This window comes from Orcinus orca, chromosome 10 (genome assembly GCF_937001465.1).
Source record: "Orcinus orca chromosome 10, mOrcOrc1.1, whole genome shotgun sequence".
Classification (NCBI taxonomy): domain Eukaryota; kingdom Metazoa; phylum Chordata; class Mammalia; order Artiodactyla; family Delphinidae; genus Orcinus; species Orcinus orca.
Genome location: NC_064568.1, coordinates 25,739,115 through 25,764,092, shown reverse-complemented (window position 1 = coordinate 25,764,092; position 24,978 = coordinate 25,739,115). Strand labels below are relative to the sequence as shown.

The window sequence follows — 24,978 nt, the reverse complement described above, 5'->3', positions numbered from 1 at the left end:
GTGCCTCAGTTCCCTGAGCTGTCAAATGGGAATGATAGTAGAATCTACCTCATTAGTGTGAAGGTGAGTATTAAGTGTGCTAACACAAAAAGTGCTTAGAACAGTGCTGGTGCAGAGAAATCGGATGGTATGTTCTCAATGTCATCCACCCCGTATTTGTCACTTTTAGAGCATTTTTCTGCATATTGTCATAGAGCAACTTGCTAAGAATTGTTATGCAATTTTTCAAGTGGGTAACAGAGAGAGGGAATGATTTGCCCACGATCTCAGAGCAGCTACTTCAGAACTCTTCTCCGACCTCTTGCCTTTTATTTCTGTGAGTAAAAGGAATATGTCAGGAGTGTTCTTAGACAGAGGAGGGACACGGGCACAGAGAAGGAAAGATCCAGCGACACATCCAAACTCTGAACCAGCAGCAGCAAGTCAAAGAAATCCTTTTCATTAATGGGTAGTTTTCTACAGTATAAATATGAATTACTGCTACTTGCAACAGCACGGATGGATCTCATCAAGGAAAAGATGCCACACCCAAAGGATACACATAGTATGATTCCATTTATAGAAAATTAAAAACTCACCCACACTGCTGTTAAGTCAGGACAGTGCTTACTTCGGAGAGGAGGGAGGGGTGGCGGGGGGGAGGACGCTAAGGGAGTTGCTGCGGCACTGGTCACGGGCTACGGCTTGACCCTGGAAGTTGCGCCCCGGGTGTGACGATTCCCTGAGCTGCCACCGATGATGTATGCGCATTTCTGTTTGTTACACATCTGTTAAAAATTTATAAAGAGTGCCACCAAGAGAGGCAAGCATGTACTCAAGACAATTTAAAAGGTGACTATGTGTAATTCATCCCCTTCATCACGAGCCTGTCTGGTACACTAGACTTATATGACTAGTACACATGGGTCAGACTGGCAGCTAATACTAGGCTTTGTTGGGTCTGAAGGGTTAAATTTTCTTCTTTCTTTTCCCTTTTTAACTGGAAGGCACAGGGAACTTCAACACCTTCATCCCTAGGCAAATGCACACATTCGTGAAACCTGCCTGTTCACAAGCCTGTCTTCCCCGCTCAGCGTACGCATTTCCCACCAGTGTTGGCCAGCTTGATAAGGGAGCGCAGGAGTTTGGATGAAAGTGGTTTATAGATTTAAGAGACAGTATACAATGTACCCTTTTACACTTGGCATTCTTGCTTCTCAAGTTCCCTCGCTGGGCGTTGATAAAGTACCATTCTTGGCATAGAAGTTCATGATACCATGTATGACACAGCCAATTACTGAACTGACTGCTAGGTGGATGAAAGGTTACAACGAAGAACAGGTAGATGGGGTGGCTTTTAAATGGATGGGCAGATGGTACGAAGGATGGATAAAAGGGTGGGGATGGAAAAAAGGAAAGATGGATGAATAAATCAATGAATGGATGCAAAATGACGCATGTACAGAAAGAGAGACATGGTTTTGGGTTCTTAAAAACCAAGGTCTTATAAATTCATGCTAAAGAATAAAGGTCTTAGGTAAGAATTAACAAGGAATCGTTACTGCTCCATTATTAATTCCGATTTAAGACAGTTTCCATTGGCGCCTCCATCTTTAGAGAGGAAGGCAGTGAGGAACTGCGGATGAGGAACTGAAAACGGAAAAAAAGATGAGCAACTTGCCCAAAGTCGGGGATAACGATGGGAGTTAGTGATGGAGGCAGGGACTGAATGAGGCCTCCGGACATTCAAAGGCAGCTTCTTCTCAAACTTCAGCAGCCATGCAAGCCATCCAGGGATCATCTTAAAATGAAAATTTGGATCTACTGCGTTTGGAGTTGCGTCCAAGATTCTGAATGTCTAACCAGGAGATGCTGATGTGGTTGGTCCACAGAACACACTTGGCACAGCAAAGGTCTGGGGTGCTTTCTATTACCTCATGATTTTAGAAAGAAAGCCTGGCATCCCTTGTTTCTCATTAACACATCTAGGAAGGTGTGTGTCAAACAGACCTGTATCTGAGCACGTAAGGCCCCCAGAGCTCTGGCCAGGGAGCCAGGGGACCCATAGAAAGAGGGAGAGGAAGCAGGCCTTGCTCTATCCTGTCCCTCCCTCTCTTCTCATCAACAAAAACAAAGCTGGCACCAATCTATTGCCCTGATCCTTAGAAGAGAGCCACTAAAGCCAGGAGTGGGTTCTTGGAAAGCATAAAGACACTGAACCCGGCCATGGGTATTTCCTTTCTTGTTCTCCATCTTCAATTCCTGTGTCAGCCAGTCTGTGTCCTTCACCTGACTTCCTGAGGGAACTTGGGCTTGACCTGGCTCGCCCTCCACAAAGATGGAAAAAGTAGCTGTTTACCTGGCAGGGGCTGGGAATCCAGAGTCCTCCCAGGCCCTCAAATCTCTCCCCTGCCACTTTGCCAACCTGACACGGAGCCATCCTGAGAATCAAGGAAGTTTTTGCAAAGTATCCTCTCTGGATTACGCTGAAGAATATTTGTGGGCAAATAAATCTGGGAATTTCTGAAGGTCTTCTCAAAACCTTTAACTGGCTTAAGGGCAGTAGGAATTTTCGGAAAGGAGATAGAAAAATGCATTGTTTTCCATACTTAGACAATAGAACACCTTGCCAGCCTGGCTCCACCCTGACTCAAAAGGACACGTTCTGGGAAATACTGGCTTACCAACACTGATTCCTGTTAAAATCCAAACATATCTGCTTACAATTTCTGTCCCTGCACTGTAACAGCGCCATGCCCAGCAAAACTGGAGCCTGAGACAAAAGGGAAAAGTCAGTAAAACTGACCCTATCTTTATTTACAAATTTTATGTTTTGTTAATCATGAATCTTTGCATGCATTTTGATTCTTAAAATACTGCACTAAAATATTGCTTATCTTGATCGCTGAGCTTTTAGCACTCCTGATTTGCCTCACCCGAGTCCTGGCCCTGCAGACAGGCCACTCTCCTTTCACCTCAGTCAAATCTTTAATTCTCATTTGTGAAATTCCATGGATTGTATATTTATTATGAACTGTGTTTACTAGGGCAAAGGAAAAAGTCACTGGTCTGGAAAGCAAAGGAACTGGAGTCCAGTCCCACCTCTGCTGCAAAGACCAGCAGGATCCTGAATAAATCCCTTCTCCTCTCTGAACCTCAGCTCTTCTTCTGAACCTCCACCAGAGATTCTCCAAGCTCCTCCCAGCTGAGAGTCTGTGATTTATTTTCTGAGGTGGTTCAAAAGGCTTTTTTTAAGTTGAGACACAATTGCCAGGGATCCTTAGTTTCAGGTGTACAGCATAATGGTTCAATATTTGTGTACATTGCGAAATGATCACTACGATAAGTCTAGTTAACATTCATCATCATACATAGTAACTTTCTTTTTTCTTGTGACGAGAACGCTTAAGATCTCCTCTCTTAGCAATGCGCAAATGCACAATACAGTGTTATTAACTAGAGTCACCCTGCTGTACATTATAACCCCAACACTTATTTTCTTTCTAACTGGAAGTCTGTACCTTTTGATCCCCTTCACCCATTTCTGTGAGAGTCTGTGATTTTGATTCCATGATCCGAGAGAGATACTGCCCATAATCAGACCAGGATGGATTATTGGATAGGAACCACAGCAGCACCGGATCCCCAAGGGAATGGTGCCTAGGAGAGGTAAGCTCTGATCAAGGGGGTAAAAGGGAAGTAAGAAGAGCTATTGGGGTGCTGCCAGAGAGGTTAGAATTGAAAATACTTAGGTGGTTCCTGAACAGTCAGGAAACATTTAGGGCTGTAGCTTTTTGGTAGAAAGAAAAGAAAAAGAGAGAACGAGAAACCTAAACCTAAGATTTGTGTATTTTGTCATCTTTCATCAGTCTAACCCTACTACCAGTCCTCAAACGGATCATGTGGTACCTGTTAGCCTGGCCCTACCCCCAGAAAGTCCTAACTGAGCGGACAGGGCTCACTTTAAAACAGAGTGTGGCCCTGGTACCACCTGTGTAAGAATCACCTGGGGGGCTTCTCCCAGATCTACTGCATCAGAACTTCTAAGAGCGAGGCTCAAGAATCTGCATTTTCAACAAGTTCTTCAGCTAATTTTGATGCCTTTAAAATTAAAAAACCCACTGCTTTGAAGTCATATGAGTGTGAATAAATAAACAACAGGTGGTCCCCAGCACCAGCTCCCCTCACTTGCCAGCAACCTTGGAATTCAGAGTGTGGAAAGCTGCCTGTTATGTCCCTCTGCCTCACCAGCACCGAGCAAGGTGCAAGGATTCTCTGATCCGCCAAGCCCTGGGCCACTGTCAGATGCAGAATTTCCAGGACAAGTTGTGTTACCTTTCCCGCCAGATCCCGGCTGCTGATGACTGATGACTTAATTCCCCAACCCTTGACACTAAGTGTGGTCCTTGTGCCAACCCAGCCAGGGTAGATGGCAACCCAGCTCCCCTGGAAACTGTTCAGATGGCTGGTACCCGAGAAACCCATTAGGATGCTGGAGACTAGTAGAGAGGGAGGGATTTTACTTGGTCTGCCTCCAACTCTTGGGCCATCAAAGCAGTTCTCTGTGCTCTGAGCACTGAAAACCTGCAAATAGCAGAGCAAGTGGGTGACCACACGGGGCGTGATGTACAGCCCCTGTCCTCATGAAGGATTTGGTCCTACCAAGTGACCATCTCAGAGTCCCTAGTCTTTTGATGGAAGTGCAAAGTTATACAACCAAAAGAGGGCAATTTGGTAGCATCTACAGAACTTGCAATGTGCATATTCCTGGATCCAGAAATCCCACTTCTGGGAATTTATGCTCTGGGAAAACTTGAACAAACACACGAATGTAAGTAAAAAGATATTCACCAGAACACAAATTGTAACAATAAAACAACTGTAAAAAATCCAAGTGTCCAGCAACAGGGGATGTCTTAAAAGGATGATACTATAATCATACAATGAAATATTATGTAGGTTCAGATGCGTTAGAGCTACAAAGACCAACAAGTATACTGTTAGGTAAAACAACAACAACAAATTGCAAAACAGTGTGATGACTTTTTTGTTTGTAATTAAATACCTGTCAGTGTATGCCCAGAGATAAATACCAAAGGAGTATTCACCTAATGGTGCTGGAGAGTAGAACTTACAGGACAATTTCAACTTACACCATACACATTTCTGTAGTTTTGTAGTTTTGAAAAAAAGAATTTTATTTGTAATTAGAGAAGGTAATAAAATTACCTGGAATAACTTAGAAGCCTACCCCCTTCCACCTTAGCCTACCTCCCAGGACAGCTAGAAGCCAGGCTCTTTCTCTGGGGCTGAAACAAAGCTGGGGACAAGGATATTACACACAAGCCTATCATTTCTGGGACACTGTGAGAAGTGACAAGAAAATAAGTTCCTTCCTGAATCTTGTGCTAAGTTATTCACAGCTGTTTGCAACTGAAAATATCTGGAGCTCATACGTGAGGCATAGAGAAACCAGGGTAGGTGGTTTCAGATCTCAAACCATCCCATCTCCACCCACACTCGACCTCAAAGTTCTGAACCCAAGCGAAGGACGTTCTGCCTTTGTAGCTGGTTTTAGGTATGAGCCCCAAGGACACTTACCTGTGGTCATCACTACTGGCCAAACGATGCTGGATGAGGCAGTCTGCTCACAAAGGCTGTGGACACTGGCTGCCTCTCATGAGCCATGGGATCTTGGGGAAATCCCGTAATCTCGCTAAGCCTCTGTTTTCTCATCTGTAAAATGGAGGCTCATTCATGCAGCATCGTATTTCACGAATGCCTACCGTGGCTCAGAGATTTACCAAACGCCTGCTGTGTCAGACAGTGCTTCAGCTGCCGAGGCAACAGCGGCAAAACCAAACCACATGAAGCCTCTGCCTTCACGCAGCTTCCTTTTCACTAGCGGAGGATGACAATGAACAAACCAAGCAATAAAATATATACTATGTCGGGCTTCCCTGGTGGCGCAGTGGTTGAGAGTCCGCCTGCCGATGCAGGGGACGCGGGTTCGTGCCCCGGTCCGGGAAGATCCCACATGCCGCGGAGCGGCTGGGCCCGTGAGCCATGGCCGCTGAGCCTGCGAGTCCGGAGCCTGTGCTCCGCAGCGGGAGAGGCCACAACAGTGAAAGGCCCGCGTACCGCAAAAAAAAAAAAAAAAAAAAAAAAGAAAGAAAGAAAATACATACTATATCAAATGGTGCTAAGTGCTACAGAGAAAAACAAGGCAGGGGAGAGGGAAGCGGAGGATTTTTGTGGAAGACGCACCAGGGAATAAGAACAGACCCTGCCCTTACATAGTGAGTTGGCGCATATGATGCTCTAGGCATAGCCCTCATTTCACAGAAACTACTCAATAATTAATGCCATTACTACCACGACTACTATTCCCACCACCACTGTCCACCTGACCTCCCTGCCCCACCTCTGTGGCCTGTCCTCCGTCAGTTTTTCTCCACTGAGCATCTCACACGAGGTGCCCTTCTGGATATCGACCATGAGCAACGTGTGGTGCTCCGCAACTGTACATATCGAACCTCATTCAATCCTCATCAACCCCCGAAGAGTGCGTATGGTTATTTTCATTCTTCAGAAGAGGAATCAGGCTCAGAGAAGTTGGCGGGGGCCGGGCTCAGTCACCCAGAGCACACAGGGAGTGCTCAAGCCTGGGTTAGCCTGACTGAAGCCTTAAGCTCTCAACCGCGGACGTCTTCTGCTTCCCAATCCCAAAAGCCAGATCCTACCTGCCCAGCTCAGCACAGGCAATGCCCTCCCTTCCTGATGCCCTGGCAGCGCTGCCCACATGCCCCGTGGTGCTGTCCGAGTCACATCAAGGCCAGGATGCTGACGATAACCCAGACGCTGCAGCCCTGGAATCCTGACCTGCTTTCTCTCTCTCGGTCCCGTTTTGTGCTCTGGGGTCTCCCAATCAGACTCAGAATGAGGGCCGCAGACACCAACTGAAGTGGAACCTCAACAAAGAAGAGAGGTGCTGGTGGTGGAAGAGGAAGAGGAGATACAGGAGAAAGGGGAACAGGAAGGGCTGGTGTGGTCTGACACCACCCACCTGCTTTCTCCACGTCTGGAGCCACTGAGTTCCTGAAGCTGGTCCAGCACATAGACGAACTCCTCCACAGGCGAAAAGAAACTAGGAAGACAGATGCAAACCTCTGCTGCTAACATGGTGAAGTGATTTTGACAAAGTCAAACCCGGGGATTATCAAAGTGGGGAGTGGAGTGGCTGTGCTTTCCCCAACCAGGGGAGACTTAGAGGGTGAGGGAGGGGCATGGGCACTTTCAAAAGCATATTCAATACTCTAACACCATATTAACCATTATTTTCATAGGACAAACTAAGGAGAGGTAGCTTGGCAGTTTAGGGCTATGGCAGAGATTCTCAGCCTTGGCGCTTCTGACATTGGGGGTCAGGTGATTCTCTCTGGCGGGGGTGAGGCTGTGTACACCGTGGGATGTTGAGTAGCATCCCTGGTCTCTACCCACGAGATGCCAGCAGCATCCCACCCTCTCCTCTGACAACTCAAAATGGGTCCAGACATTGACAAATGTCCCCGTCGAGAACCATGGGATTATGGTTAAAAGTACAGGACGCAAGTGTTGGGACCCTGGTTCAGGCCACTTGCTGCCTTATGGTCCTGAACATGTGACTCCACACGTGTGAGACTTGGATTCCTTATCTGTGACATAGAGATGACAGTACACATATGCTTCACAGCGTTATCACAAAGATTAACCAAGGAACGTCTAAATGAGTAGTTAACATAGTGTCCCACTTAAAAGGCTTCCCAGATGTTAGCTCTATTTATGACAGTAGATCTTGGTTGCCTTGGGGATGTACAGAGGACAGTCCTCTGAACAAGAGAGAAGGAGTGCAAAGAATCAGAAACCGGGGTGAGGTGGGGTGTAAAAGTCTCAGGTTTATTTTGTTAAAAAGAGGGCATGCCTCATTTAAAACAAAACATGAGATACAATGGTCTGAACCACTGCTACTGAAAGCAAGTTGCAGAGGACTGTGGTTCTACCACAGCAAAGAGAAGCAGTGCGCAAGAAGAAGAGGGGGGACCCGCCGGGCTCAGCCGGTCGCCCTGATCTTGCAACAGCAGCTGCTGAGGTTGTTTGCGCTGAGCCTGGGCTGGCGCCCTGGCTGCTGTGAGGTAGCATATGGGCTGGACAGCTGTGAGGAAGGGAAGCAAACGAAGAAAGGGCAAGGAAGATGATTTTTCGAGGTGCCTGTGGCAATCGGAGGACCCTGCCCACTGGCTGATGTCTCTCTGGAGAACCCTTCCCATCAGAGAAAAACCTGAGCTTTGGGTCAACTCCCTTTTCTCGGCCAAGATTAAGGGCTGATGTCAGTCCCCATGAGTCCCCTCTTCTTTCTAGAGCTTTTATTTTATGGAGAGAAATATATGAAATGGTGGTGAAAAGTATAGCCTGGGAAACCTGCTCTAATCCCCACTCATCTCGTCACTAGCAGTGTGACCTTGAACTCTCTGATCTTTAGTTTCCTCATCTCCAAGACCGGGATCATAGCTAGAATTGTTGTTGTTGTTTATCGGGGTTCACTTGGCTTTCCCAGGTCAGTCCTTAGCTATTACAGAATCAAAATGCACATGTCCTGGGAATCTTTCACATCTCTGCTGATGAAAACCACAAACGTTTTTGAGTGTTTACTATGATCCAGGAATTGTATTAAGGGCTTTCTCATTTAATCCTCTGAAAGGTTTGTTATAGGTGAGGAAATTCAGACTCAAAGAGTTTAGGTAATTTGTCCAAGGTTACAGCACTAACAGTCCAAGCTGAGAACTCAATAGGGGCCTATCTGACCCTTGAGACCATCACCTAATGGCAATTTCTAGATGCTTCTGGGTTGGATTTGGCAGAGCGAAGATGTTACCAGAGAGCATTCTGTACGCTCAGAAATGAGAGCTCTCTCCCTTAGGATGTGCGCTACTTCACAGACAGAGCGAAAACAGACCAGACGGGGACCCTAGAAGCAGAACCACCCATAAATCATCCCAGAAGCTGGAAATATACGCACCTGCTGAAAAATTTGGATTTGCCTTAATACATTGCTTCTCAAGCTTGTCTGCCTGGTAGAATTACAGGGAGTCTTAAAACATACTCTCGCCCAGGGCAAACCCCAGACCAGTTAAATTGACATCTTGTGTGTGTGTGGGGGGGGGGGGGGGGGGCGCCCAGGCACCTGTATTCTTTTATATTCCCCACATGATTTCCTGTGTGGTGAAAACTGAGAACCAGTGTCTGAGGAGTTTCTTGTCTACTGTGAAATAAAATTCATATTTTATGGCCAGGCAAGAAAAACTTGAACGTAAAAAATTTTTCTCTGCCATTTGGCCTCCTCTCCCCTCCACGGTGCATTGTGTATCTGCATTAGGCATCGACCATACCTCCCCCACTGGCCAAAATACCTCCCCAACCGTATAGAGCATTGTTCTCCTACCACCAAGACAGCTCCTTAAAAGGTAACATTCCTTCTTAATATCGTAAGGAGTCATGATGGCCCACCGCTTTGTACTTATAGATCTGGACTGTGCAAACCATCAACAATATGTCATTAAATGTACCGCCCTCTGTCTCAAAAACGTATAATAACTGTGCTTTGACCTCTGATGGGCGGAACAGTTCTTGGACCTTTCTGAGAGGCTGTGCCCAGGTTATATCCTCAACTTGGCTCAAATAAAATTTTCCATTTCTTTCTTAGATCGTTGATGACTTTTTCGTTGACACTACCTAACATCTTTCCAATAGGTGCCCAACTAAACCCTCTCTTAAAACAGAAGGAGAAGACACGGTGGCCATTCTCTTTCGAATAAGTGTTAATTATTCACCTTATACCCTTTGAGTTTGAGGTAGGAATTCCCATGAGATATTGGCTCCCTTTTCCTTGTTAACAAGAACCACGCTAATGGCGCCAAGGGCCTCACACATGTGATGGCTCTCGCGATTTGTGAGGATAAGCCTTGGTCACCAGTCACTGAATGTGTCCTGAACTGTGAACCCACTTGGTCTCATCTCTTGTCTTACCACAGCGCTGAGATTCTACAAGGACAATGTCACATGATGATTTCCCCCCAACAATGTACAATCTTGTTGAACTCTTGGACCTTCCCTTTAGGAAGGAATTTTGAGGAAAGGTGGAAGGATTCAGATCCTTGAAGGCTGGGTGAAAGCCTTCTGTAACTATGGCAAGAGCCACCCAGGAAACATCCACCTTTCTTCTTGAGGACCAATGGATCTGTCCCAAGAGCCCTGGAGGCTATTTGCTATGGCCCAAACTGGCTAAATTGTGCAATAATAAAGGAAGATTTGTGAATCATATGTTTTCAGGACTTACTGTTTACTTAAGGAAAGGTTTTTTGCTTTAATCAGATTTATATATTAGTGGCTTGGCTAAATAAGCCAGGATACCTGGGGTAAAATTCAAGTGTACCATGTATATGAAATCCAGGAGACAACCAGCCAGAAATCAGCACCGAAGGGGAAAAAAAAAAAAAAGCTACAGCAACACAAAGATCAACAGAAAGAGTTCAGATTTTTTCTTTCCAAAAACATTTTTGTTTTCAAGTAAGTTCTCCCCCCACACTCCCCGACACACATGATATTTCTGACCTAGTGTTTCTGCGTACTCATGCCTTCGCTTTCCCAACCTACTCTGCAAGTCACCTTTACCCACTTTAAGACACCCCACTAAAAAGGGACCAGGGCAGTGTCCTCACAGGGATGCCAGGAGGCTGAATTTGAGTCAGCAATAAAATGTGAGTGCTTCACAGCTCTAAGTATAGCTCTCCCCCTTGACAACTACACTCTTAGCACACTGGCCTGTTTTCAGTTACTGTTAGAACTGTAAAGTTCTCTCTTGCCTCAGGGCCTTTGCATATGCTATTCCTTAAGCCTTTAATCTTCTTCCTCTCCTCCTCCCTTCCTTTGCAAGGTCAAGTCCTTATCTAATTCTTAGCTTAAACATCACTTCAGACAGCTTCCCTGACCATCCTTTTAATGTTGTTAATCCTCAATTCTCTCCTGTCTTTACCCTGCTCGTGTTTTTCGTATCACACATCATCATCTGCCCTTAGTGTGCTTGTATGTCCCCTGCTACAGTTATGACCATCTCCACCCTGTTCTCCCAGAAAGCTGCACCAATGGCTGGCTCTCTTACCCTTGGGCTTCTGGTTGGGGTTGACTCCCAGGAGGAAATCAGAGGGCAGAAAGTGAGAGAGGTCAGGATGTTTATTGCCCGGATCCCTCCCCCAGGCTGCAGGCTGGCTGAGCTTCTCTGCCTAAGGCATCAGTTACTACCCAGTGGCCTCCTTCCTTAGGCTTCCTTTAATTACCCTTTCCTGGGCCATCTGTTTCCTGCTGGGGCTCTGACGCACACAGGGATTGGGTCTGATTTATTCACCAACCTATAGGTGGCAATGAGCAGAGTGCCTGGCACATGGTAGACGCCCAATAAATATTTGTTGAATAAATGAATATAAAACAACTCAGAACCAAGACGTTTTAAATGCCTTTCTCTTCCCTATTCTTTTTGTTTCAAAAAAAAAAAAATCTTGTATCAAACTCTGGTATAGAAGATAGATAAAACAGGACTGTTGGGATTGTGAGTGGGTGAGGGAGACGCGAGCATGGCTCCCTTTTAAATGGCGACATAAACAAACAAACAAATTAATTTAAAAATGGCAACTCTAATAAATAAATAGGCAACCCTAGAAACCCAGCACCTTAGAGATGTATTCTGGCGGGATACCATAAAGGATGATGGGGCATCTTATGCAGTTTTTGCCACTGAGGTTCACAATATTAGAGGCTGGGTTGCAAGTGAATGATATTTACATCTCAATGCTCCCCGGAGGGCTTTGGGTTCAGCTGCTGGAGGACGGGGGAAGGGGGGAAAACCCACTAAGAATGCTTGCAATTCTCCTTTTGCAGCAGTCCTGGGGCTCAGAGGAGCCAGAATAAAAATGTCCTCCAATCTGCTGCGTTCCATCCCATATTGCCAGATAAAGGTGCGCCACCCACATGCCCTGACTACAGAGTCCCCAAATTAAACAGTTTCAGAGGGCAGAAGAAGACAGAGGAAGCTACCTGCTTCCTGGACTGCCCTAATCCTGCGCAGGAAGAGCCACAAAGGACAATGCTCAGGTGACAGAAAGCCCAGTCATCCACGGTTGACTCAAGAAGGTGAGATCTGGGAACTATATTTAATATCCTGTGATAAACCACAATGGAAAAGAATATGAGAAAGAATATATATATGTATAACTGAGTCACTCTGCTGTACAGCAGAAATGAACACAACATTGTAAATCAACTGTACTTCAATTCAAAACAAACAAAAAAAAAATGGTGAGATCTGGGTTGCTTTAGGGAGACCTTCATGAGCACCTCAGGCCAGGCTGGAATTCCTCTCCCTGCCGAGGGGCCTGAACTTGAAACGGATCTGCAGATAACAGCCGGGCATGTCTCTCAGACTGATAATGATCTCAGTGGAAAATTTCCATTGGTGGACACCCCCCCACTGTCTTCCTAGCTCATGGCCCAGAACTGGGCCTGTTTCTCATCCACAGATTCCAAGAACAAATTAACTCCTCTAAGCTGTGGCAAATGGGAATTGTCTGAGAAGTTCATTGACACTGGAGGGAGGGGGATCAGCAGAGGAGAGGCTGTGGTCTGGGAGGTGACATCCTGGCTTCCTTACATGGGGAGGCGGGCTCCCTAAGTGCTAATAGGTGTTATGTTAGCGCTAATTATGTGGGCATAATTAGGCCACAGATTCTGGTAGCCTCTTTCAGCTCACACAAGGTGGGAAATTGAGACTCAGGGAGAAAGGGGCTCATCTTTCCAGTTGCAAACATTCCTGAGAATCTAAGCCATAAAGCTCCCCAGCTGTGGACGTCAGCATGGTCTGGGTCTGTGACATCTACAGAACCGCCAGACCTCAGGCTCCTCTACTGATCCTGGCCCTCTCCTTCCATCTCTGTCTATGATAATGATGTCTGAGTTCCATTCAATCCCCCTTCTCCCTGGCAAATAAGCAACGGGCTGAGACAGAATTAAAAGGAAAGGGACAGGAGGTCAGCGCACTGGGGCACCTAATAAAAAGAGTAATAATAACTCTCAAATATTGAGTTTGCCAAGTGCCGGGCACGCAGTTAAATGCTTTCTGCATATTACCTCCTGTCCCATGACAGCCCCGTGTGGCAGAAATTTGAGGGACTGAGAGATCTGAGCCACTTGCCCGCGGTCACGCAGCTAGAGTGGTGATGGGATTTCAACCAGGTTGGTTTGATCCTTAAACCGTAAGACTCACTGTGCGCTGTGGCTGGGGTCCGACCAAGAAGCAGAAAGGGTTCTTTCAGCTGCAGAGAGGGCTTCTGAAAGGCCAGGCCAGGCAGACCCACTCCTTCACGTGACATCGTGACCTCCTCAGATGTGGTTCTCAGTGGCTTTCATGGGGGCTGATGCTTTCTAATCGAATTCCCTGTGTCTAGACCAGGCTTTCTCAACTCTGGCGCTACTGGCTCATGAGGCAGGATAATTCTCTGCCGGGAGGGAAGGTGCTGTTCTAGGCACTGGAGGATGTTTAGCAGTACCTTCCCGGACCTCTACCCATTAGAAGCCAGGAGCACCCTGCACCCCAGAAATGTCTCCAAACAATGCCAAATGTCCCCTGGGTGGCAAAATCCCCAGCCTCCCCACCTCCACCTGCCCCTACTGAGAGTCACTCATCTAGACCATCACGCTCACACTGGGGCAGTGTCTGTACATGAATGTGCATCTCAGGCAAAGGGAATTTCCCCCTGATCTTTTTACCCAGGACCCAGTATCGAAAGAAATAAAAAGGATGAGTTGTTCTAGGCTGTTCTCTCCTCCTCTCACTTCCCTTTCAGCTCTGAGCTCAATCTGCTCCCAAGGAAAAGACACATGTAAAGCCTGAAACGGACTTTCCTGCCCTTTTAAATGAGCAACTCCGTTTTGAAAGGCAGCCACTGGAAGTCTGCTCCAGCCGGGATGAGAAACCCTGGCGAGGTCCAGACTGCTTGCTGCTGGGCAGTTATAGAATCCTTGCCATGGATGCTCTCACAATGTCAGAATCGAAAGTACGTCCCCACAGGTGTCCTTGGACTGAACACTCTCAGGGACGCAGATGTGACCGGGCAGGACGGCTGATCCCAGGAAACAAGCATCCCTCAGACCCGGCACAGCTGAGAGTCAAGGATCTGCTCCAAGGAAAGGTCCAAAGGATGGAAATGCACAGAAGGACAGTTTCTACTCCTCTGTGCAAGGAGCGAAATGAGCTTGTTTTTGCCTGCACTCCTTGTACATGGGGGAAAAAACAGAGAAAGGAGAAGATGGGGGCTGGGTGGTCTGCAAACTGGAATGCCAAAACCCTGGGTAGCTGAGAGTTGAGAAACATGATTTTCCAGAACAGAGGGAGGAAAAAAAAGAAAAAAAAGGAAAAAATATGCCGTAAATCTTAGCTAAGTGGATGGGTAATTCAGTATGACGTTTTTAAGCTGTTAAAAGTCTTTGTACCAAAGAAAACACTAGGTTTTTTCTTAGTAATTTTGTGTTGGGACACAGAGACTTTATCTTCTAGACGGTGCCCCGCCTGCGTGCTCAGCCTGATTTGTGACAGCTGCCTCGCAGAAACACGTCACGGTCTGGTTTTGATTTGGGAAGGGCAGGCTGGAGGAGCCGCCTGGCAGAACAGAGCTCAGAAAAAAACACATACATGCACACAGACAGCTACCTGGGTGCTCTCAAGATGATGGTGGTAAAAAACTGGAGGGCTGGTGAAAGTTATTCTTATGAAACTTTGGTTTCATGGCCTTTTGATTTTCACACTGATTTAGAACTGAAACTGGTCCTATTTGAAGAGTGTTTTATTGCCCACTTTTTCTGCTGTATCCTGTGAAAATACCAAAACCACTTGGCAAGTATTACCTTCTTTCCTATTTAATCCATACTGTGTCATTAAGGAATATCCCACCCATATGTTTCAGATCACGTGCTCTTAACTCATGAGAACGCTACTTACTGGACCAAGAGCGATTTGTTATCAGGGACACCTTCAGAGCTTTTCAGAACAAGCACGGTCTACTTTTTCTTTTGTCTACACAGGAGGCTGGACTCAGGGCTAAGAGGAGATGCAAAAGGGCACTGTAGGATAGATGAACGTTCCAGCCCTAGACGAAACGGTAAGTATGGCTGGTCACTCAGGTGATGAGGTGAGGAGTCTGGGTATCTCTAGCTCAGTGGTCCTTCCTCAAACTTAGTGGGCCTGAGAGTCCTCCGGGAGCACGTGTTAGAAAACCCTGAGTCCAGGGTTGAGCCCTGCGAGATTCTGTTTGTGAGTTTGGGGTGGGGCCCAAGAATTTGCATTATTGGCAAGCATCCCAAAGGAATATAATGTAGGTGGTCCCTGGATGACTCTAACTGATGGAGTGGACGGTTGACTGTTCACATGGAGAAGTATACTCCTAAAAGCTGGCTCCCTACGGCTCATGCTAGGAAGTGGGGTTTCAATCACATTAATTTTCCAGGGCTCTGGGACACACTTCATGTATGGGTTGAAGAGGGTTAAGACAGGTGATGGTCGGCACAGTACTGCTGACAGACCTCATGCTGCCACCAGAACACTCTGTGGAGGAGATGCTAAAATGCTTTCCCAAGTGGCCAAGCTGAGAAGGTCAAGGATCTGGTGAGCCACTGAGCCAAAATATTTAGGTTTATGTTGATAAGAAAAGGGAAGGTCAAAAAGTACGTTTTGTTGATGGAACGCAAAGGAAATCAAGATTTGAATAAAAATCAGTTTGGAAACTGCCTAAGTGTCCAATTCCAGAGACGTAGTAACACTCAGCTGAATATTAATGCAGTCATCAAAAATGATGGGTTACAAAAGCTCTGAACATAAGCTGATAATAGAATGCAAATGAAGAAATTCAGGACACAAAATATTCAGTCTGCCTACAACTCAGAAAAAAATGATATACCAGTATACAGGGAAAAACTGGAAAATTCACCAAAATATTAGCACTAGTCAAGTGGTAGGCGTTGGGATATTTTTTCCCTGTTTCTATCATTTTTCTCAATTCTTCTCTTTTACATTTTCCTAACTGTCAGTATTTAAAAAAATAAATCCTAAAGACCTGCATTTCAAAGCCATTTTTCAAGTGGACAAGAGCTAGCTCATTGCCCATGTGAGATTCCCCAATTCAAAGGTTCCAAGAGTAATGTACGCTCATTCTTTAAAAACCCACTCTGTAAAATCTTGTACCAGTCTGAAAAGCCCATCACCCCCTGGCCTCCACCCTAGACCCATTTTTCCAGCGTTGCACTTTCAGTAATAAAACAAATAAAATCAGCCATCTTTTTTCTGTCAGCAACCACGGTTCCTTACTCTCGGCATAGCTGACTGCTCACGCCCAAGGAGGCTATAAATAAGCCTCCTGAATGGTTATTAAAAACCAGGACACTGGGGACTTCCCTGGTGGCACAGTGGTTAAGAATCCGCCTGCCAATGCAGGGGACACGGGTTTGAGCCCTGGTTCGGGAAGATTCCACATGCCGCGGAGCAATTAAGCCCGTGTGCCACAACTACTGAGCCCGTGTGCCACAACTACTGAGCCCGTGTGCCACTACTACAGAAGCCCACGTGCCCAGAGCCCGTGCTCCACAACAAGAAAAGCCACCACAATGAGAAGCCCGCACACCACAATGAATAATAGCTCCCGCTCGCTGCAACTAGAGAAAGCCTGCGGGCAGCAATGAAGACCCAACGCAGCCATAAATAAATAAACAAATAAATTTATTACAAAACAACAACCAGGATGCTGGAAAAGTTTCTCTGGACCCAGAAAATGTCAGCGAGACCACGACAGGGAGCAGGGGTGCGCCAGCCACCGTGGGCTGGGCTCTGTCCCGTCTGTCCACTGCTCTCCATCTGTCACCCCTGGCTCTGACAATGTCCTCTGTTTCCCCACACACCAAAACACCGACTCAGAAAGAAATAGGGAACAAAAAGACTCTCCTATGACATTCACTCTGCTGGTTTTCATCTGGTCCCTGGTCTGTGAGCCTGGTTCAGAGCTAAGAAATGCCAACAAGAGGGCATGGCTTCCTCGAGAAGCACAGAGGCAGTCACCCCATGAGACCAGTCAGAAAGCATTCCTGAATCACTTCCTCAACACGGAGCGAGAGGGAACCATCCAACCTGTCCCTCAAACCATCTGAAACCTCCCCATTAAAATCACCACAGGGACATGCCCCAAAGAGCAGAGCTGTGTCTCCAGAAAAACATGGCTGACATACGTAATGGACATTTGATGTCAAGTTTAAATGGTGGGGCTTTTGGAGGAAGGAACCAGATCAAGGGGTGGGGGAGGGGTGGGGTCAGCCCCAGATGGGTGGAATACTTGTGGTCCAGAAGTAGACACCTGTGGCTTTTACCTTCTTGCAGCACAATCCCTCTTCCTTTGAAAAGGCTACTTTGATTTCCCTTGGAGAAGCTCCCCATCTCCATTCTCAATCCCTACAGTTCTGATGACCTTGACCCCATTGCCTAGTTCCTGGGATAGACATGTGACTCGGGCTTGGCCAAAGAGCATTGATTCCACCCCCCCCCCACCCCAGGGTGGCCCAAGTTAGGCAAATGCGACTCAATTCTGGGACTTTCAGTGACACTATTAAAACAGATCAGTTCCCATTCCCCTTGAGCTAATGTTAACGGACGTTAGCCTAGAGCTGCTGAGAGCTCTCCTTGCTGCCCCTGGGAAGAGCTGCCTGAGAAGAAAGCCAGTGTGGAGGAAACAAGAACTGAGAGAGGAAAGAGGCTGAGTCCTGATGGCATCATTTGTGCACATGGATCCAGCTGTACCTGGAACAAAAATCTGGGAACTTTGTAGTTACTTGATTAAAAACAAAACCTTGTTCTTTACACCCTTTCGAGTTGGGATTCTGATGCTTGCAAACAAAAGAGTTCTCTAATTCCAGTGAACAAAGACAATCCCTATGCATTTCCCAAGTAGATCCTGGGCTGGCTCTGGGGCCAACTGACAGAATTCAAGGTGAGTTCTAGGTTTTCAAATCTGTAATTCCAGACTGGGGTGCACATCTTCCCCAGTGGAGGAAACGATCAGGAAGATCTGGGCCATGTGAGTTATGAGCACGTCTGAGGGGAAGCCCTCGAGTAATGGGTGCCAGCTGGTTAGGAGGTTTTACCCAACAATTTTAATAGAGAAATTGGGTTAGAGGATGGATATCTAAGCTATGCAGAAGAACGGGAGAAACGCTCCTGCCTCAAATTAAATATAAAAATGTTTCGCATTACAAGGATTTAAAAACATTGCAGACATTCTTGGCAAAGTGGGCTGTTCCAGTTGTTACTTCAGGTCCTCACACTGATGTTTTCTCCTCCTTTTCCCGTTTGCCAGAAATGCTGAAAAATTACCCCATTACCCCCTAGCAATCAATACGCCCTGGTATGATGCCACCAAGCTTCTCTTATCAAGGTATGTAGGTGATGCGTGTTAAAGTCGTGGACACATACTACGTATAAAACCGGTAAGCAAAAAGGGTGTGTAGTACACCACAGGGAAATACAGCCATTATTTTGTACAATAACTTTAAATGGAGCATCATTTATAAAAATACTGAATCACTATGTTGTACACCGGAACTAATGTAATATTGTAAATCAACTATACTTCAATTAAAAAAAATAATAAGGGCATGGACATGCCACAACAGTGCAACACGGATCAACGACAGCAGGAAGCCTCTCTGCTCCTACTGTGCGTCTGCATATCCAGGCCAGTGACACGTGTACTTTCTGCTAATGCTGGCCTGGGTCAAAAATCACAGAGCAGGCAAACTCTGATCCATTTTTATGTTTTCAAATCGATCCTCTTCTGTCTCCTGAGACCGTTCCCCCAGGGCACTGAAAGCTCTGCCAATTTCCTCTCCTAGGTCACCATCACTTGCATCCTCTTATTTCAGTCTGTGCTCTGTCTACACCTTGGGGGCTGCCACCTTCACCTCCTCTCCTGGCTGCAGGGTCCTGGATGGCCTCCTAATGGGTCTCACTGTATCAGGACTTGCCCTCTTGCAATCAATTCCCCACACAGCAGCCGGAGCCATCTTTTCAAAATGCAGATCTGATCATGTCACTTCCCCTCCCTGCTGGCCTGAAACTTCAAGGGCTTTCCACTGTCCTTAGTGGAAAGGCCCAAACGCTTAAAATATCTGAAATGGTTCTGCACCATCCCCCTGTGCCTTCCTTCCCAGCCTTACTACTCTCTGTGCTTCACCCAGCCACAGGGCCTTCTTCCAGATCTTTATACTTGCCACACACTCCTACCACAGGACCGCTGCACATGCTGACATGCTACCCGGAATGCTCCTTCCCCTTTACCCCTTAAGCATCACTTTTTCCGGATGCCCTCTCTGACCTCCCTAACTTAGCTATAGCCCTCGTGGTATACCCTCCTAGCCCCACATTTACCACTGATACAAAATTATATGGTACAATTAGATGGTTACTATGTATTAAACTCCAGTAGACTGTAATGTGCAGGAGGGGAAGGCCCATGTCCACTTTAGCTCAGCACTGCCTCCCCGGCACCTTGAACAGGCCATGGCACCTACTAAGAATAATCTCTAATAGTAACGTAGGGGGTGTCAGGCATTGTCCTAAATTCTCTGTAGGAATTAACTCAGTTAATTCCCACAACAGCTCTACAAGGCACTGCTGGCATTCCATTTTAAAGATGAGGGCAGTGAGGGAGTTCCCTGGTGGTCTCGTGCTTAGGTTTTGACACTTTCACTGCTGTGGCCTGGGGTTCGATGGCTGGTTGGGGAACTGCGATCCCGCAAGCTGCGCAGCACGGCCCCCCCCCCCCCCCGCCAAAAGATGACAGTGAGGCACAGAATAGATAAGCCAGTTCTGCCTAGCATAACATAGGTATTAAACCACAAAGACCAATTTCCAACTGGCCAACTGGTCTACAGCTCATGCTCTCCTTCATTCTGCTGTAACTCACAGAGGGAGGCACTCAAGTCACATTTGCTGGCTGAATGAATGAATGAACAGAAACCACCTTTCCCTTTCCCTCACTCCCATCCACATCTGCAGTTCCTTCCTATAGGTCCCAGTTCTCTCTAACCCAACCACTCCTTACAGAATCTGGTTGATCCTCAAGAAATAGCCCTATTCGCAGCCTCTTCGCTGTCAACAGGGCCCTTTTTTGGGGACCAGCTGACGGTCTCCAGCTGTCCTCTGGTGTGGCCTCTGCCTGAGGCAACCAGTCTCAATTCCAGCTCTATTCACCTGCCCCAGTGAGACTTGAACCCAGACCCCAACCTGCTCTACAGCCGCGGTCTCCGCCCCATCAGTGCCTCCTGCCCAGATGCCAACCTCCAGATGGTCTGCACGCGTCTCCTTCATCTTTCCTGCGTCTGACCCAGGCACATCACCTCGGACAGCCACCTTTGCCTCTGCTGTTCACCTCTCATTTGAGAGCTTCCCTCTAGCCCTGCCCGAGCCTCACAGATATATCAGCAAACCGGCTGCAACAGGGAAAGGAATCCTTGTCCCTTCAGCGAAGAGCCGTTGTGCCAATCTCCTGATATGAAGACGACCCTTCCTGTGAGGATGCAGGTCAGAGAGGTTAAGCGCAGGGACTTTGCAGACTATCACACCCGGGCTCAGGTCCTGGCCATCAGTGGTGACTGGAGGGAGGTCATGACATCCGTGAACTTTAGTGTACTCAACTGTAACATGGGTATAATCATCAGACTTATCTCACAGAATTGTCATGAAGATGGGAAGAGCTGTTATATATGAAGTCTTTACCATGTGACATCGTAGTCAGTGGTCTACTACGGTCATCACCACTGATCACCCACATAACCATCATCCGCTTCTGCCATGACACGGTGGTCAAGGGCACAGGCTCTGTGGCTAGAACACCCAGATTTAAATCCTGTTCCTCCAGTTCCAAGCTGTGTGGCCTTGGGCTACTTAGCCTCTCTGTGTCTCACTTAAGTCACCTGTAAAACGGAAATAACTGTATCTACCTCACAGGGATGTTGTGAGTTAGTTCCTGCAAAGTGCTTAGAACTGCACCTAGTACATGACACACACACGTGGCAATGTTAGTTGTTGTTGCTTCTGTTATTCCCATTTCTAATACTATGATCACCCGGGTTGCAAGCGGCTTTAGAGGCATGTTTAGGCCATGGCAGGGTTAAAGAGCTTCTGCAAGACTCCAAATGATGGGGATGCAAATGGTGACCGTGCCCGCCTGATGCACTCTGTGTGAGCAGAATGGATGGACTGTGTTTGCCAGGGAGGAGGCAGGGACAGTACACTCCCACTTCTAAACCAAACCGGAGGTGTCGAAGGCCAGATCTGAGGCTGGCCAGCCGCTGGGGCTACCTGCTTTTCTAAGATCTGTTCTAAGGAAAAATGCTGCCCACAAAAAGATCATGCTTTGTGCCAGATTAAACACTGCAGACTTAGTTAATTACAAGTTACCGGCCATAAAAGAGGAAAAAAAAATGCATCATTCTGAAATCTAGCTTTCGCTGCAGAATCAAGGTGTTTTGACTAAGACTTCGGTGACACGTGCCTTCACTCATAGACTGGGATTCCAGGGTTTGAAGACACACAGATAGTTCAGAACACTGCCTTCTCAAAAGACTACTGAATTTTCTAGCAAAATCTGAGTGCAACAGTGAGGGTCAGCAGCAAAAGGACCGCTTACCAAGCCTAGTCAACACCACATCCTTGGTGATGTGTGTCCGGCACAGGATGTGAAGGGCTATTTAGGGTGCGCTCCAGCGATGAACAATGAAGCAGTGCTATGAATATTAGCTACCGTCTCCCTTCCACACTGATGTGTCTGACACATCCATGGAAACACAGGGGCACAAAATGCTTTCTTTAGTCCCATTTCTCACACTCTTCTCAGGCTGGTTAGGAAAAAGAGGACCCACGGGAGCAGTTTCAAACCTAAAAATGCGAACCTGCACAGCTGCTGGATGCTGGGAGATACCGAAATCCAAAACGTCCCTAGAGGCCAAAACCACGCACCAGTGTGTTTGGGATGAGAGAGAAATAATAATAATAATAAAAAGTAGCGGGTAACCATCAGAGACAGCCATATGTGTCAAAGACTATATTCACAAGTTTACAAAAACTCGTTTCCTTCTACAAAAACCCTACAAAGGAAGTACTATTATTCACCAGATTCCACAGATGAGGACCCCGAACCTTATGGAATTTAAGCAACTTGTTCAAGGCCACACAGCTCCTACATGACGAAGGCTGGATGTGAACCTAGGGAGTGTAACTCCAGAATTGGCACTCCAAACCGTTAGGTTAGAATGTGACAAACCAGAGCTCATGAGAGAACTTCCAAAGAGACTAATAATGGGGTTGAAACTGTGCCCGGCCTAACAGCTCACTTCCTTCATCTGTGCTGTCCATAGGGTAGCCTCTAGCTTAGCTAGACATGGTTATTGAAAGTGAAATTGATTAAAATGAAAAGAAGTTTAAAATTCAGTGCATGGCTAGTGACCACTTGAAATGTGGCTCGTGCAGCTGAGGGCCTAGAATTTTCATTTTATTTCATTTCAATTAACTCAAATTTCAACAGTCACACGTGGCTTGTGGCTACCGTATCAGACAGTGCGGATCTGAGCAATTTTTCTCAGCTCTATCAGACATGGTTCAGGGCTGCTTTCCAAAAATCTCAGTGACAGAGAGGCATCTGTTGCTTTGCCCAAGGATTCGTAGAAAATCTCAAGGATAAGCAACCCGGCCTCTTCCTTAGGATCGGAGACCGTGTGTTCTTCAAATGTACCCGTGTGGCCTTTCCAACATTCTCCAAGCCCTAGATCTCCTCCTAAGCTACAGTGTGAGGACAATAAAGTCCGAACAGACAAACCCAAGAACAACTGCTCTCAGACAGTGGTCGCATCGGCACCAGCAGGGAGCTGGTAAAAATGCAGGTTCCTGATTCATGAAAAAGACTCTGACAAGTACAGCTTTCTGGTAACTGACTATACTGCTGAACTGAATGAATAAGCATTTTCAGAACTCTAATGGAAAACTGATGCGTTCATCAAAGTGCTAACAAAAGATCAAGATGAAAAAAAATTAATTACATGGGACTGAGTGAACTGATGAGGATGATTATAATTTTTGTGACTTTCCGTTTGAATAAAAAAAAAAAAATGCAGGTCCCTGGACCCCACGTCTATTGGCTCTGATACACCGGGCCTGGGGAGGAGGCCCTGGAGTCCATGTTTCAATCAAGCAGCCAATGATTCTCATGCAGGTGGTCTAGCTTTGAGAAGCTCTGCTTCAGAGTGTGAACTACACATTTATCTCCTGGCCTCTTAAATAATTATAGCATATAAATCTTCTGAGAATAGCACAAACTGGGCTGGAAGCCAGGTGGTCGTCACTCTGCACTAATTGCTCACTTCTATGACAGTAGGCAAAGTGCTTAGTCACCAACGCCTCATTTTTGTCATCTGAAACATGGGGGTAAGGATATCTGCTATCTGTCCTCCAGGACAAAAGAGAACACAGCTGTGAAAGCATTGGAGGGGGATGAAAATTAAAAACGCACCGCATAGATATCCTACAACTCAGAGACACGTTTTGCTTGTCCAGCAGAGAGTTCCAATAGGTTCCAAAATCCACGTTTTTAACTTCTTTGGAAAAACTGGAAGATTTGACAGCATGGGGCTCAGATTAGGTTGGTACCCTGATGTGATTAAGAGCACTGCTCTGGGGTCACATGCAGAAGTTCAAATCCCTGTTTAAAAGCTGGGTGACTGGGCTTCCCTGGTGGCACAGTGGTTGAGAGTCCGCCTGCTGATGCAGGGAACATGGGTTCGTGCTCCGGTCCGGGAAGATCCCACATGCCGCGGAGCGGCTGGGCCCGGGAGCCATGGCCACTGAGCCTGTGCGTCCAGAGCCTGTGCTCCGCAACGGGAGAGACCACAGCAGTGAGAGGCCCGCGTACCGCAAAAAAAAAAAAAAAAAAAAAAAGCTGAGTGACTTAGGGCAAGTCCTTCAACCTCTGTGTGCCTCAGTTTCTTCAACTCTGAAGTGAGAATTTTAAGAGTACCTTTCAAAGGGTTGTGATGATTTAATTAAGTGAGTGACTATTTATCAAGTGCTTGGAACAATGTCTGGCACATGGCAAGAGCTCTATCACTCTTAGTTGAATAAATAAACATCCCTGCAAGTGGCAACAACCAGCTGGGGCTGAGTGGTGGCCGTCCCTCCATCCAGGGCTGATGTGCATCAGGTTGTCACAGTCTCCACCCAGACAGACACATTAGACTCTGGGAATCTCTACTGTAAGGGACAGGAGTGCATCTCCCTCCTCGGTGTCCTGCCAACAAGGGGCAGAGACACTTAGTGCATCTTAGAGCAGCATTTCCCAAGCTATCTGTAGTGAAGGACCAGTTTTTTTAGTTTTCAGTCCATTGTGGCGGCCTGATATGGGACCCACCTGAGCAGGACTCATACCCAGCACTTGCCACAGACAACTCGCCCGTGGGTCTACGACACCCTGAGTGGTCTGCACCTGGACCCATGAGACGAGCCCACTGGATGTGCACTTGGATGTCCCAGCAATGTCAGACTGCTCTAAGAGTTTCTAAACACTGTCAATTTCAGTACTCATCTCGGGGTGCACTGCGGACAGCCCCGATCCTCAGGTTACGCTTTGAGTAGTGGCATCTTAGAGGACACTGACATCATCTTCACACGTACGGAAAACAGCTGGAAAATTTGGTTGGCCAGAACAGTCAACGGAGTGTCTGTCTGTCTGTCTCTCCCAACACTTCTGTCCTTCTCAGCCTGCCTGCCTTCTCCTTGTCCATCCCCATTTCTTTCATCTTTATCTACACATTAAAACCAGCTCCCGGGCTTCC

At 46.8% G+C, this 24,978-nt stretch overlaps 1 protein-coding gene across 9 annotated transcripts in view; it reads right to left on the bottom strand.

Annotated features, from left to right (window-relative positions):
- PRICKLE2 (prickle planar cell polarity protein 2) overlaps positions 1-24,978 on the bottom strand; it is a 342,455-nt gene that overhangs the window by 18,655 nt on the left and 298,822 nt on the right. The window lies entirely within an intron of this gene.